This window comes from Coffea arabica, chromosome 3e (assembly GCF_036785885.1).
Source record: "Coffea arabica cultivar ET-39 chromosome 3e, Coffea Arabica ET-39 HiFi, whole genome shotgun sequence".
NCBI lineage: Eukaryota > Viridiplantae > Streptophyta > Magnoliopsida > Gentianales > Rubiaceae > Coffea > Coffea arabica.
In genome coordinates, this window is record NC_092315.1 from 18,667,931 (window position 1) to 18,684,675 (window position 16,745).

Sequence of the window (16,745 nt, forward strand, 5' to 3'; positions counted from 1 at the left end):
AAAAAAAAACTCAAACTTTTTCAATATTATATTTTGACCCCTAATTGTTAAAAATTATTAATATACCTCAAATATTTCATACTTTATCAATGTTTTCTTAAAGTTTGGTGTTATTTTTCAATTAAGTCCATAATTTTAATTCTAAACTTGTTAATACTCATTAAATAATATAAATTGCTACTTGATTGTTCTAATTTCTTTGTATTTTTTTGTTAAATATATTTGAAACATCAAATATATATGAATATGCCTTTATTAATATTAACATGTTATTAGGTATTTTACATATAATATTTTAATTTTAAATAATTTTTATATATGACGTCATCCGGTTCAACCCCTATCGAACCCGGTTGAACCCATTGACCCCTGAGCCCTGAGCTTGACCGAGTCGATACCCTGTCCAGTTCTGAAAACATAGATTCAAACCACTTGAAGATGTTGATGTTTGGTACAATGAAGGGTAGTGGGTTGGTTAAATCTATAAAGTGGTCCACGGTTTAAAGTACAACGTTTATTGTGAGACCACAAATGAAGTCATGGAGTTTCAACATTCTGATTTGAGGCCTCATCAAGATTGGATTAATCAAAAATGGATTTGGCCTATGAGGGTATGAATCTCCGTGCTAAGTCTCTATGCTGTATTATTTTTCTCAAATGCACATAAAATGGCTTAGGAAGTTACCAATACAAATTTATTAGCCCGTATCATTATCAGATGAAGCACGAGGCCACGAACTATTTTGCCTTCTGCACCTTAGAGTAACAATCAGGATGAGACGTCAATAGTTTTGTAATTGCAACAACTTTTTTGTTTGCATTGATCACTTATCCGAGGATTTTCTTGTGTGTTTACAAACCAATTACTCTCTAGTAATACATATTATTTTCTTATGGAGATTTAATAGTAAGTATTATAATGACATTTGATAAGTGACTAATTTACGTAATAATTGTATGACATTTTATTTTCAAATTTTGATCATTGTTGGTTTGTATTTCTAATTGCTTGAGGACAAGCAATGATTTAAGTGTGGGGGAGTTTGATAAGTGACTAATTTACGTAGTAATTGTATGACATTTTATATTATTTTTAGTCACTTTAGTTATATTATTGGTAGAATATGAATCATTTTGGCTATAATTGGTGAAAAATGCTTTTAAGTGATTAAATGAGGTTTTTATCACTTTTTACTTGGATTTTGTGTATTTTGACAGTTTTGACACATTTTCATATTTCGGCTATAACTTGAGTTACAATGATCGGATTGGGATGATTCTTGAACCCATTTGAAGATAAGAGATAGATCTACAACTTTGGTGAAGACATCTAAATCCAGTTTGAAGGTTTTCCAGGTCAAAATGCCGAATTACAATAGCAAATTTCTACTGGTCGAAGCTGGAACATGGCAATGAGCAGGCAAGGGTATTTCAGTCATATCTCAGCCTACACAGATCCAAATGAGGTGATTCTTGATGCATTAGAAAGATAACTCAAAAGGCTACAACTTTCGTGTTTTAGACATGAGCTGGTTCAGCCTCTAACATCAAGAAAAGATTGGTTGAAGTTGGGCCAAAAACAGAGCAAGTGATCCACACTCGGATCCACTATTCATCCGAACCCTCGGTTGTTTCTGGGTTAGTGGAACCGAGCTCGGATCCATACGGATCCGAGGTACTGTAGCAGCTCGGATCACTGGTCAGAAAAGGCTGCTCTGTACGCGTAAAACTCAATTTCACCTCCACCAACTCACATTGGATGCTAGACATGTGAGAAACATTCCCAGCTGTAAAAGGGAGATGTAATCCTCATTTCTTGACCACCTTTCATCATAAAAGAGCCAAATTCATTGCAAAAAGGAGATTGGGAGTTCATAGCAGAAAATAGAGAGAGACATACGGGAGAAGCTGGAAGTTGCAGAAATGTAGCTCTTTCATCTCCCTAGTGTTAGTTTAGCTTAGTATAGAGTAGTGTAGCTTTTCCATTCTTGTTTATTATCTAGATTAGGATGAAGATGGAGGATGAAGAAGGCAAGGAAGAAAGCTCATGTGACAAGGGTTGTATTCCTTCCAAACTCTTTATCTTTTGTATTTGATTCCAAGTTTAGTTAATATACAAGTTCTGGATTTTGTGTTCATTATGTGTTTCTAAAGTTTATACCTTGGGTTTGGTTGAACTTTCTATAATTGTTAGTGTTTATTATTTGGTTATTTGACTGCTATGATTTGAGCAAGTTATTTAGCACTTTAGCTCTTGAAATCATGATTAATCTGGTACCATTAATTGTGATTATCTAAGGTGTTGTTTCTGCAATGAAAATTGAGATTTAACACTAGTTCAAGAAGTGCTAAACATAGGGAGTACACTCACGAAAGTAGAGGTGCACTTATGTGGTTTTTAGTGATTCATTTCATGTAATTTCATTGAAAAAATGAACTTGTAGCTAATTTCATAACCATGAAAATAGGTATGGATTAGTTATGAGTATAATTGATTCACTACGAAAGTAGGATTCAAATGCATAGGGAAATTACACCATAATTAGCCTAGATGTAGTACTCAATGATCCAAATATAGCACTTGCATGAGTAGTTAGGGATACCACAACCTAAGGAGCTTTTATTTGTTATTTTGTATAATTTCAGTAGGTTAAATTTGTTATAATTTATTGATAGTCTAAATAATAGAGAAGCTTTAGTAATACCGGTAATTGTTCACTCTTCCTTGTGGGATCGACCCGATATATACCCTAAACTACTAGTTGATCTGTATACTTGCAGTGAACGGGTGTAATTCGGTATTTTTTAGCTTGCACGTATGTAAAATACCCGTCAACATTAACCAATTGGTACTCTCTAATACTATAGTTGGTAGGAAAATTATTGTTACATATGTCATTTCACCTAATTTGTCTTCTTGTCATAACTGCATGTGAATTGAATTGATTACTATACTAGTTAGTCACAAGAATCAACTCTACACATGCATATTATAACCTACATAATAGTTAATCAAAGAATGTAACCACAAATTAATTTAAATTGATTATCTTGTTCCTTCTATTCATGCTTAACAAATGTGATCATTCCATTTTCTTTAATTCATATGGAAAGATTTTAAATACATTTGGTATCATGAACATTTTCAAACCTGTTTTCCTAAAAATCATTTTCTTGTCATATTACTTAGGTAGATGAACCTAGCCATACTATTAATCACTAATCATAAGATTCAATGAATATAGTCAGTCCATTTTCTTTAATTCATATGGTGAGATTCAAAATACATTTAGTATCATGAATATTTTAAATTCCGTTTCAATAACATTACCAATTACCAACTCAAACATTACCCTTTCAATTAAGCACTATTTTCAATCGAACATTACCCTTTCAATCAAGCATTATTTTCTCCAAAAATTATACCACCAAAATTAAACATAGGGTCTATATACTCCAAACACGAAACTAAACCATATTTCTTTCTCTGACAAATTAGCAAACCACATAAGTGAGCTCTCGAGAGAGAGAGTGAAAAGGAAGGATGGCTGACTACGACATAAATCCGTCAACCAAGTAAGAAGTTCAATTTTACCATCTTAAGTTCTTTATAATCAAGTTTTATACATTCACAATTAACTTCGACCCTTAGTATGATTTTACAAATGAATCTAGTCTGGCAGTAATAGGTTATAAACTTATATATTCTAAATTTTATTAAAAACATCATAGATCAACAATACACATTTGTTTCTTTTCTTTTGACATGCTATTATATTAATCATTGCCGGTTGAGAGCATGTCGAGCAATATAAACTTAATCAATAATAAAGGATGCGCTGATTCATTATAATTCTCTGGGACCTTTACAAGATACATTAGTTGGGTTCATGTTGCATGATTAGCAGATTCTCGAGATAGCTCATGCTAATGGTAATTCATGTGAATGTATACATCTATGGTAAATGATTTAATTGGTCTGTGACTAGTCTAAAAAATAATATAGGAAGGAAGGAACATGACATTGATTAGTCTTGTGCATGAGCAACTGGTTGAATGGAAACAATCCACATTGAATCTTTACCTAACATATATGAATCTAATATTGAAGGGAAACAAAAGAATGTGTTAGGCGTTCACAATCTCTTATTGTATCTATTTTTTGGTCCAAGAAATAAGTAAAATTGCAATCATTGCCAAATTAAATTTTCCCATGCAAATTAATACGAATCTTAAACTAGGATGTCTGTCTTCAAGCATGATCAATCTTAATTATGCTGAAAGAATTTGAGGATTAATAATTTGAGATTTATATGTTATATCAATGTGGAAAGAAGGGTTTTTCTTGATATAATTTATATGCTTATGTGAATATATATTTGCAAATATATATGTCAATTAACTTTTTATGCACTGACAGTGTAGTGATTTTTTACTTTAACAGCCTTGGATGTATCCCACATTGCATAATTTGAATTCATATTATATGGTGTGATCTAAACTACTTGTGCAAAAAAATCTTTACACTAACAACATACTTGGTCCAACAAGGGCGGCAAGTTTCACCCCATGACTTTAACATTTTTATGCATAGGGTGAGTACGTTTACGAATTTATTGAAACTGATGGTGATTGAGATTAGTAGAGTCGGACTACTATTAGAAATGTCAAATAGTGATTGAATAGATATTGTTTTCGAATTATTCATGCAGTAATGAGCATGTATGGCTTAGTAGACAAGTTATTTGTCATTTTATTATCTTTGCTATGGTGTTTGAAATAAGATCCACACTAGAGTATTTACTATTTCCGCAAATACTCTCAAAATTATCACAAATGGAGATGGTCTAGACTTCAACAAGTACTCCTGGAATAAAGGTTTTCTTTCTGCATTTTTTCTTTTATTCATGCAATCCTTTCTAAACAAACTATGTAACATACACTTTAGCCCCCATCATTACCACTAAAAAGTAAAAAGTCTATGTCGCGCCCCATTTTTTAATGAAAAAATAACGTGATTATAAAAAGGGATTTTTGATTAATTTTTGTTTGAAAAAATTAGTTTTTTAATTAGAAAATGAATAAAGAAATGAATTTGGAATTAATTTTGATTGAAAAATAATTTTTGATTTTTAGAAAAATGAATAAAGAAAAATGGGTCTAAATAGGACTTAAAAATGCGATGATTTTGACCCAAAATAATAGTTTAAAAAGGGTTTTAATGAAAAATAGGAGTCGCCACTTGGTATTGAGTTAAGGTGTACCAAGTCATCTAAAAATGAATTTTTAAAGAAAAAATAGAGAAAAACCTTTTTAAATGACTCCAAGTCTGCGAAATCAAAAAAAAAAAGATCGGGAGTCACATTTGAAGAAAGGGAAGGCAAGGATAAATCCAAGACACCCTCTCAACCTAACCAAGGCTAGTTGCGTGATTTAGTCAAAAAATTTTCTTATTTTAACCTAAAAATTTATCACATTTGAATGTCACTATATGGATGCGAACTTGGGCCTAGTGGTTATCGGAAGGGTCAATATGTCTCTTCAAAACTCGATTGGCGCTAATTGCATTAATTGCGATGTCCAAAAGTGATTATTTGAAGAGGTCACAAAATTGCAAAGAATGAGACTCGACGAAAAGAAAAGAAAATAATAATTATACAAATATACATGACCTAAAGAAATGCATCATAATGGGTGCGGGGAACTAAGATTCGTGACTAGATTTTTCCTTTAATAGAGGGAATACGAGAGTGCTAAGGTTATAAAAGCCACACTCGTCCATATCCCATATTCAAGGAGTATTTCTCCTATCTAATCATGCAAATGACCTAACCTAGTTCTAATTTTCTTAAATGAAATGCGAATCTAATGTCATGTTTCACACATAGGGATAAGAAATATATATATATATATATATATATATATGGGAAATATGGGGTAAGGGATATGTACATATAAGGAAAATATAGGATAAGGGATATACATATAAGGAAAATATAGGATAAGGGATATACATATAAGGGAAATATCATGCAAAATGATAAAAACTCTAAAAAAGTAGAAAACATGCATGAAAATGTAGTGATTGTCACACACATATGATCTAGCACGTGAATGGTCCCTAAGGGTCTAGCGTTGGACTAGCTCATGTCTATAAGTTTTCACTAGCATTGGACTAGCGAGAAATCAGAGCAAAGGGCCGCAAATAGCGTTGAACTAGTGTGGAATCGGAAAAAGGTGACACAACTAGCGTTGGACTAGTGTGATGGCGTCATGCATTTATTACAATCAAATAAATCATATAAAACATAATAAAGCGAATAAACACATAAGTCACATAAAACACATAGCATATAATTATGGTATCTAGATGCAAGACCCTAAGAAAGCGAATAACACGTAACACATAAACATGCAAAACACATAAAGCAAATAAAGTCCTAATTATTACATTTGGGGGCCCTAACTACAATCTAAAGGGGTAAAGGATGAAATAAAATAATAACTTAACTATTACAATTTTGGCATTTAATTGCCTTCCAAATAATTACAAATTAAATTAAAATAAATATACAAAATCAAAACAAATAAAATGACTAAATAAATAAATGAAAATAAAATAAAACATTCAAAAATCATGCAATTACACACATAAAATCACATAAGATCACATAGGATCAAATAAAATAAAATAAAAATAAAGGATAGAATATACCTCCCTTGAATTGGTGACATAATGAAATGAAGTTTCTCTTATTTACCCTCCAAAATAATAAAAAGGTCAAGGCATCACTTTAATTAACAAATAATCACAAGAAAATGAATATAAACACGAAATTGAATCAATCAAATCATTCAAATAAAAATAAACAACCCATATTCAACAAATTTAAACAAACAAGGACCCAATTGAAAAAATTAAAGAAATTTGAGAGGTCAACTTATTATTATTACTAATATTAAGGGTCTAGAATTAAAATAAAGTAAAATTAATGGCTTAAGATGAAGTCTACCAAAACAAAACTAAAATTCACAAAAATAAATGAAAAACCATTTGTTACAATTAAACAACAAAAAATACCCAAAATTTCACTAAAATCCAAATCAAAACTATAAATCTATCAAAAATTATTAAACCTCCAAATTTCATCCTAAAATTCACTATAAATCTATCCAAAAATCACATTAAATCATATCAAAGAAAATTAACATGTTAAAGGGACAAAATTGATTGATGTTTCTGATTTCTAGGTCATAGTAGAATAAGGGGAAAATTGTGGGGCTGAAATGCAATTTTTGGAAATTTTTGCATGCATCTTACGAATAAAAAGAGTTTCTGCAACTTTTCTTATGCTTTTAAACCTCAGCAACCTCATGCGGCGAGAAAAAACCAAGTTCTCATTACATTTCATAAACTCATCATCAAGACACCGTGTTATGCACACAAGAGAGAGGAAAATCTGGAATGAGGAAAAAGCTAGCAATTCTAGGTTCATTCAAGAAAAACTTTCCACCAGTTTCTGGGTTTTCATGCCGCACGGATGGAATCAAGATCCCAGCGAGTGTCAAACTTTCAAGCCAAGACAACCCATTGCACGAACCCAAATCATATTCTTTACATCCCCCAAGAGTTCTTAGACGCAGATTACACACACAAACATGGACCAAAAGTACAACTTTTTAGTTTATCAACTATACAGACTTCATATACACGAAGTGAGATGATTACATATGCGGATTACTAAACACAAGAGGTGTTCATGGCTTCTAAATTGGATTCACAGTTTCGGATACTCGTTAAATGAACAAAGGAGCCGACACCAAGCCTATCAATAGCGCAACAACATCACAAAGTATAATCAGTCATTGTCAACCACAGTCATGATCATTCATTCGAAAAAATGCAGCCTAGACGAAGCTTTTTCTGCTGCAAATTTTCTGCTGTGAACTTGCGGTTCATCCCACACATGCATTTTCATACAAAAACTCAAACAAAACCCATTATTTCATCAATCTAAAACCGACAAAATTCCAACCCATTTTAATTGACAAGAATCTAACTATGGTGCACAGTTCTGGAAAGCCGAACAGAGAAGATATGGATGAAGAAAACCGCAAAAGAAACTGACTTTAACTTTTGAAAACAAAAGACCGGACCTGGGGATCAACAAGAATCAACAACTGTGTGGCCATGACATCAAGATCTAACATCTAACCATTTCTAATGCTCTTTTAGTGAATCTTTTAGCCATTAAAACACAGATCTTGGAATCAAAAGAGATCACATAAGGAGGAACTAACAGATGAAATATGCATTAACCGAGAAAAACCCATGCGATGGTTCACCAAACTTCATAGAAAGGGTTGAGTTGGCTAAATCAAGATGTAGTTGTTACCTGCAAGTAGTTAGAGACTGAATCAACGTGGGGGAAACCAAGAACTTGCGTCTGAAACAATGGACACGGAGCAGGGAATTTCTTTTCGCAGCTTCGTAAGTCTGGTGGAGCAAACAAATTGAGGTCTTGTCCAAAGCTCCTTTCTTTTTCCAGTTTCTTGTTTCTTCCAGATTTCCTCTCTTTTTTCACAGCCCCGAAGCTCTCCCTCCTCTCTCTCACTCTCTCGTTTTCCAGCTTTTTCTTGCCTTTTTCCTCTCCAGCCTCAAGCTTTTCTTTCTGGTTTTTCTCCCTTTTTGCAGCCGCCAAGAACCCCCCCATTTCCTTTTCCCAGCCTTCCCAAGCTTTTTCTCAGCCGAAGCTCTCCCTCTTGCTCTCTGGTTTTTTCCTTCTTTCCAACTTTCCCGAAGCTCCTCCCTTTTTCTCCCTCGGTTTTTCCTTTTTTTTCCTTTTCCCCAAAACCCTGTTTTTCCTTCTGTCCTCTCTACCTCACTCTCTCAATGTTCCAGATTTTTCTTGGTTTTTTTTCTCTCCTTTGCCCCTTGCCTTTTCTTCACTTCGTTCCCTGTTTTTCCCCCAGTCCGTCGGTACTCTTCTTTGTTTTTTCTAGCTTTTTCCATTCACACTTTCTCCCCCCAAAATCCCCTGGTTCCTTTCCTCTCGGCCCTCTTTTCTTGCTACCCTCAACCCTAGCCGCCAAAGCCTTCCTTTTTTTTTATTTTTTTGTTTTGTTTTTTTCTAATTTTTCTAAGCTTCCCAAGTGTCCTAACACCTCACCTTCTAAATGTTGTGTTGTCAAAAAAATAAATGGACACTTGTCCCTATTGCATGTGCTCTACTTGGCTACCATCCCCCTAGTACACTTGTTTTCTCATTTTCATTTATTTATTATATATTTTCTAAAAATAATTTAGGTAACCAAGATAAATAAATAGATAAAAAAATGTTAATTCTTATTGCACAATTTTCATTTATCTTAAAGAAATTAAATCTAAAAGGGCTAAAGACAAATTTTGAATTTTTGTGAGAATTTTTCCTTTTTAAAAATTTAATGCAAAAATACCTTAAAAAATGAAAATGATACACTTAATTTATAAAAATAAACAAAATGAACATTAACTATCATCTATTCAATTAAAATAAGAATAAAATAAAACAAGACAAGAATAAAGCTAAAATTGAATTTAATAAGAAATAAAGCTAAAAATCAAATAAATGAAATTTTGGTGTTTACAGTCTAAAGTCTTTTCAGAAGGTTAAAAGGTGATCACGTTAATCTCTCTTGTTCTTGATTGTTTTTAATTCCTAAAAATAGTAATTATATTAATTGGTCAGACATCTATTGTACAGATGTCAATTTGCTTTTTTTGGAATCTCTAATTGGAGCTGCATTCTCATACACCAACACATCCTCTGATCTCAGAAAACTAGATGACGAGTTTACAGGTAAACTAACACTGTCCATCAAAGTAGAATATGTTATTTTTTTACCTATCTAATGAAATGTATTTTCTATAAGTGTACTCTATATATTAAGCCACAATCGCTATTCATTATGTTCAGCTGAGGATGCCTACACTTTTCTTTATACTTGGCTGGAGCGATTTCCACAGTTCAAGACTCGTGATTTCTACATATTAGAAGAGTTATGCACGTAATTTAAGGCCTACTCCTAATTATTATTCTCTCTTTTTCCTTTCTCAAGTTTTGTTTCTTCCTAAAGCCATATAATAGTCTCTTTTTGTTTCTCTTTCTATCACGAGATCATTTGCATATCCTGCAGGTCACTATGTGGCTCAATTGGCAGACCTTGTCTATGACCGAAATAAGGATGCAAGAAACTATTCACATATCAATATTAAAGGTTTTATTGTGAGTTAGCTCATGTACTGATAGCTATAGCTACTAACAAACATGCTAAGAAAACATTATGGACTTCTTTTATTGACACTAAAATCAGAAATGGAATGTTAGGAATCAACAAATAATAGCTCAACTAAAATTCTCATTCTAACTACATATAGAATGACAATAGCTCGCTGCTTTGTTCTCTAACTGTCATATACAAGAAAAGGAAGAAAATCTTGTCCTTAACTAATATATCAAGGGGCAAACATTTTAAGCAGTAAGATTGATATCACATATTATCAAGGAACATTACAATGTCCTACAAGAAAATGGCTTTTAGTGACAAGATTTGCAGTGACAGCAATAATCTTGTTACTATATATGCTCTTCTAGTGACGACATTTAAAGTCACCACAGATGAGATCAAGTAGGCTCACAGTTGGTGACAACATTGACTTGTCACTTCTTTCTTGTCATAAAAAGCTTGGCAAAATAATGTCACTATACACTAGATAGTATTGACAGCAAGTTTTCTTGTTACTTGTCATCTACCCAATTGGTGCTTGGTGAAAACTTTGGATTGTCACAAAATACACTCTTCAATAAATATACTTTTTAGAAAATAAGTTTAATCCGTAAAAGTTTACCAAAGCATATTTTAGATGCCTGCTTTTCTAGTTTTTGTTTTGAATTTCTCAGACCAAATTTTCTTCAAGATTATTTTGTTTGTTAATGTTCACTACTAATTCTATTAGCATACTTTTATTAATTTTCCCTTCTACTACATAAATTACAATAATCATAAAATGACACCCTAATAATTTACTCTTTTTGACCCATAAAATTCTACTAATACTACTATGACATCCTAATAATACACTTAATACCTCATTAAGTTCTACTAATTCCTTTTTTTTAAGTTCTACTAATTGTTTTTTTTTTTTTTGAAGTTCTAATGATCCTACCAGAGCACTCTCAATTATAATGTAAGCCCTCTTAATTCTTGTTATTACTATAAAAGACAACATATACCTATATAACTCTACATATATTGTTTTTAATTTTTTAAATATTTTCTTAATTTATGTGCAAATAGCATATAATTCTATAAGATTTCAATTTAGGCCCCAGTATTAACATCTTTGTAAATTTTTAATTTGACTTGAATATGAGATAAAATAAAATTAAAAAGCACGTAACATAAAGTAAATATGATACAATTAAAAGGGTGGATTTCACAAAAGGGGTGAGTACAATAAAGTAAATTCTAACGTCAAATTGAACAGTCGAGAAGCATAAATGCCTTTGAAAAGGTATGGCTTCTCTTTCTCCTGATAGTAAAAGTTCTTTTCCCTTTTGTTTTTGTTTAGTTTCTTTCCTATGTTTGCCTTTGATTTAGTCAAGTTCCATTTGCAAGTTTTTTTATCTTTTTGTGTTTGCATGGGTTGAATGTAATATGATGAAGCATGTTATGGGAAATCTGAGCAAGAGATTACCATTTGAATTTAATAGGATGAAGGAATTTAAGGTAATTTGCACACGTATCTAGTTACGCTTAATTGCTATCAAAGTGGTTGTTCCGTAAATCAGGTGATTGTATCTATGAATTAATGTGCAATTAAAAGTTAATTGGAAGATAGAAATGGCAAGAAAACAATGAGTAAAGAAGTTACAGAGTTGTCTAATTAATACAGTGGGCAATGTATAAATGAATTTATACACTGTTTGATTGATGATATGACTCCAAAATTGGTTAATAGGGCTAATGTCTAATAAGCATGTAACTAAGTGGAAGATTGACAATCTTTTTATTTGCAAAGTTTAAGGCATGTTTTCCCAATCCTAATTGATGTAACGTTTTTACGGTGTAAGCCTAGAGCATTTGGGCAGAAGTGCACTCTAACTCCATGTATCCATAAGGAGGTAATTCTTCTCAATTAACTTATACATTTATTTAAAGTGACTAGTCAAATTTTATTTTTTTCTGACTAATTATACTCTAAGATCAACTTAGCTGACATGAGACTTCGACAGCTACTTATTCATTATACTCGAGGATTGTGTAAATTCTAGACTAAAGAAATTATTGACCTTAATATTAAATGTATGCTTAAAGTTATTCGCTGTCATATATGCTTGTTTAGATACCTTACTCTTTGTGTTTGTAATTAAAAAAAATTGATGGTGGCAGGATATTATTGTTATTTTTGCTAAGTTTATTATCTTTGATTAGTCTTTATAGTCCATACAACATTATAGGCTCTACACTTGAACAGATTGTGCTCGTTGAATAACATGCTACTTGCTAATATTTTCATTTTTTGAGTGAAATTTTGTTTATAAAACATATCATAATTGACTTGTGCTCAAATTGATTAAACTCCCTCTTGAATCTTACTTGATTTGAATTTTGAAAAGATTCTTCTGATTTATTTATTTTGTTGGCATGAGACTTCAATTTAAGCATTTTTTTATATTTGGAATTCTTGTGAATAAGCATGTAGTTATCTTGGTGTCTGAAAGATGATATTTTTCGATTCACTTTTGTTACTTTTTAAGAATATGGTTCTTAAACTTTGGATACATTTAAAATTTAGTGCAATGAGAAAATTCAAATTTTCCTACTTTTTTTTTCATATCGGCTAAACCCTATCCATGGGATAGGGATGCCACCCCTAATTTATTGATTAAATAAAACAAGTACAATGAATTCAAGGGCCAATCCTGACCTCAATATCATAAATTTAAGCTTTGTCTACTACCGCCCTTACAGAAGGAACACCTCTAGCATCTAAAATCATCGCACCTCTAACAGTCGAAGAAAGACTGGAAACATCCTCAAAAACTCTATTAGAATGTAAATAGAGAGAAGCTAATTTATCGGCAGCAAAAGTAGCCTCGCGAAAAATATGCCCCACGAAGACCGAAAAATACGACAATTACCTCCTTATTTTCCTTAACACCACACACAATCGCATTTAGCTCATTTTCCTGAAAAGAGCAAACTAGTAAGCACTGGGAATCCACCTTAACCTGCGAAGGCCAAACCCTTCTCTCTTTACATAATTGTCGGCCATGCAACAATGAATAAGCTTCCGCCAAAACTACAACACACTCACCAAACTCCCTATAGTACGCAAACACCACTTTTCCATCATGAGTCCTAACCAAACCTCCACCGGAAGCACTCCCATTAAGAACACTTGTATCAGAGTTGAGTTTGACTTATCCCAGCGGATTTTTCACCCAAGCAATTGCCACATGACGAATCTTCTGAGTAGATATGGTAGCAAAACGAAACTATCTCACAATCCCTATCCCCTTTAAAATGTTTTACCTTAAACACTCTCGAAACTCCAAATAACTCCATAAACTGATTCACCTGGCATATAATATTCGATGCTTGACAGGAACTATCCCTAAAATGAGCATTATTCCTTTCTAACCACAAAAACCAGCAAATGACCACTAGAAAGAATACCCATACATGCTCTTTAGATGCCAGAGGATTAGAGTAATACCACAATAAAAAAAATTGAAGACAAGCTCCCACAACCATCCATGACCACCCCGAATCTTCTAGCAAAATGAGACCAAGCCTCTGCCGCTACTAGTCCCAATAAGAAGAAAAACACAATTGTCTCTTCTGCATTGTAACAACAATGGCATCTGGATGGAAGGTAAACACCATGTTTTTGAAGAATAGTATCCAAAGGCAAATAATTCGGAATCAACCTCCAAGCGAAAATGATGGCTTTACTGGAATCACAGAAGACCATAGTAACGAGTCCACCAGTGAAATGTTCCTCCTTCGTCATAGGCAATCCCATGCAGAAGAAGATGTAAAATAACCTGAACTAGATGGAAGCCACACCAATTCATCCTTCATGGAGCTTTCAAAGTAAACATTTTTTATTACCCGAACTACATGTAAAAGGACCCAGCGTAAGAGTCTTTCCTCATTCCAAGAATCCCCATCATAAAATTCCACAACCAGGAAGTGTGGTGGCTGATCCTGTCCCAAAACTGATGCCAACAGCTCATCAAACAACTATCTATCCCACCAAAAGTCCACTATACCCTCACATGGCACCCATCTTATATTAGCTTCCTCTGTACCTCCTGTAACCATCACCAAGTAGTCAAAGGACGATCTTGGGACACGAACGTCAGATGCTGGCCTTTAATATACTTTTCATGCATAAAAGATGCCTAGAAGGAATTATTGCAGCGTAGTCGCCACCACAACCTTCACACAAATGATTTGGCCATATCACCAAAAGAGTGAAACCCAAGGCCCTCTTCCTCCAATGGAAAGCATAAGCTGTCCCAAGTAGACCAATGAATTCTACGAATTTCTACCCTGTGATCCTATAAGAAAGAATTGCACAACCTACCCAACTTGAGTAGAACAGCCTTTGGTGGGTTCAATACTTGTAACAAATACATCGGAATGGATGCCAACACATGATGTAACAATATCAACTTCCCTCCCATAGACAACATCCTTGTACTCCAATGTAATAACTTGCCATGCATCTTTGCCACCACCACATCAAATAATACACTTCTCGGTCGACCTCTATAAATTGGAGCACCCAAATATGTAAACGGAAACTCTTACAGCCGAAACCCCAACATAGATGAAACAGGATGCCTGTGTTCAGGGACGGAGCCAGAAATTTATTTTTGGGGGGGCTGAAGTGTATTAAAAAAATTTTTTTGTGACGAAATAAATATATTTAATAAGTAAAATTTAGAATCAATAATTATAAAAATAATAAAAACATATAATTATACATACCCAAAAATTTGTTATTGATTAACACTTGAAGTATTGGTAGTTGTTGCACTCGAATAACGAAGAGGGGGCAATTGCATTCTGCGAGTCTTCATCCGTTGAAAACGCTGCAATATTTGCTCATTTTCAATTGTTGCAAAAATATCCTTCTCGATGTATACAACCAGACAGTCATTCAACTTGCGTGTTGTATTACAATGGATCAAGAAAAGTACTACTCATTCAACCGTCGCCACAAACAATTGCTTGTTCATTTGTTCCTTCAGATTTTATTTTTAGCACGTTACCATCAAGTCCAAGAATTCAACTAGAAAATATTTGGGCCTGCAAGTGAAGCTGGTGGATCAATAATAATATGTATATTGCACAAACCCAATGGAAAAGCTACAAGAAGCAAAGTCAAAAGTTGCTACGAAGCTAAGTCCCATCATGCCCAAATTGATTCCTGCTGCTTCTGCTAAGATCCGGGTCGTGCCCCGTGACATAAGTTTTTGCGTTAGAAGATCGTAACAGAGAAGGATATCTTTTTTGTCTCGTTCATAAGGCGAAATGGTTAAAAATCTAGGAGTGTGCAGCAAAAGATTCTTCTGACGGGTTTGCGCAACATATAGAGCCTATCCAATCCAAAACCATCCGCTGATTTTTGAAGGAGGTTTACAGAGAGCAAAGCTGGCCTGGGGCTCCATTCTAAATTAATGGGGCCCGGCGGCCTTCAATGCTGTAACTAATTGTTTAGAGTTTAATGTTGATGGTCCAGAGGTACAGCGCTCTCTCTGGGACTGGGACTGGGACTGGGAGATCGAGGGTTACCAATCCAGAGGCTTCTTCAAAATGAAACTGGACTTCCTCTGTGTCAACTGTGATTCTTTTGGGTCTGACTGATGAATAGGCTCCAAAAGTACCACATCCCCGTGCTTTGACGCATATGTTCTTTCCATAACCCACTTCTTTGACCGCTCCACCTGAATTGAACATCCTGATGAGGCTTATAGGAGCGAATCGAGAACCATTTGATGTTTCCTTGACAGGAACAACCGTGAAAACCTCGTACTCCCGTGCCATCAGTGCAATTGGCAGAGCAGCATTGCTTGGAAGGTAGACTAGATGTAGGGGGTTTTCCGGCGGCTTGGGGGGGGCTTAAGCCCCCACCAGCCCCCCCTTAAATCCGTGGCTGCCTGTGTTCATCCGTTACATGCAAAGAAATAAAAAAGGAACTCTTTTGAACATTGACTTTCTATCCTGAATATGCCTTATAACGGTCCAAGAACCCCTTGATCGTTGCTAAACAATCGGGTGAGGCTCTTGTAAAAACCAAAATATCATCTACCAATGCCAAATAAGGGACCCGTGACCCTGCAGAAACATAGAAACGCCGGTTATCCTATAAGAATAAACGATGCAAGCCTCTCCCTAAAAATTCAGCAGCCTGGACTGTGAGAACACTGAAAATAGACACATAAATATCAGTGCATATTTCATTTGCATTTTAATTCTTTAATAAATTTTAGCACTAAGTCTAATTGGTTTTAAATAAGTGCGTAGAAATAAACGTTATGTGCAAAATAAAAGAATTGTGCTAAACTACTAAGCTTCTTAGTTTTGTTACATTAACTTCATATTTCGATGGTAAACTATTTCATTGATCTAATCATAAATTTCTTTGAATTCTAGTATTGTAACTAATTGTTTTGAAATAAAAGTGT

The 16,745-nt window shown here is 33.8% G+C and overlaps 1 pseudogene; it reads left to right on the forward strand.

The window, feature by feature from the left end:
* Positions 1–16,745, forward strand: part of LOC140038432 (serine carboxypeptidase-like 26) — a 72,771-nt pseudogene that overhangs the window by 708 nt on the left and 55,318 nt on the right.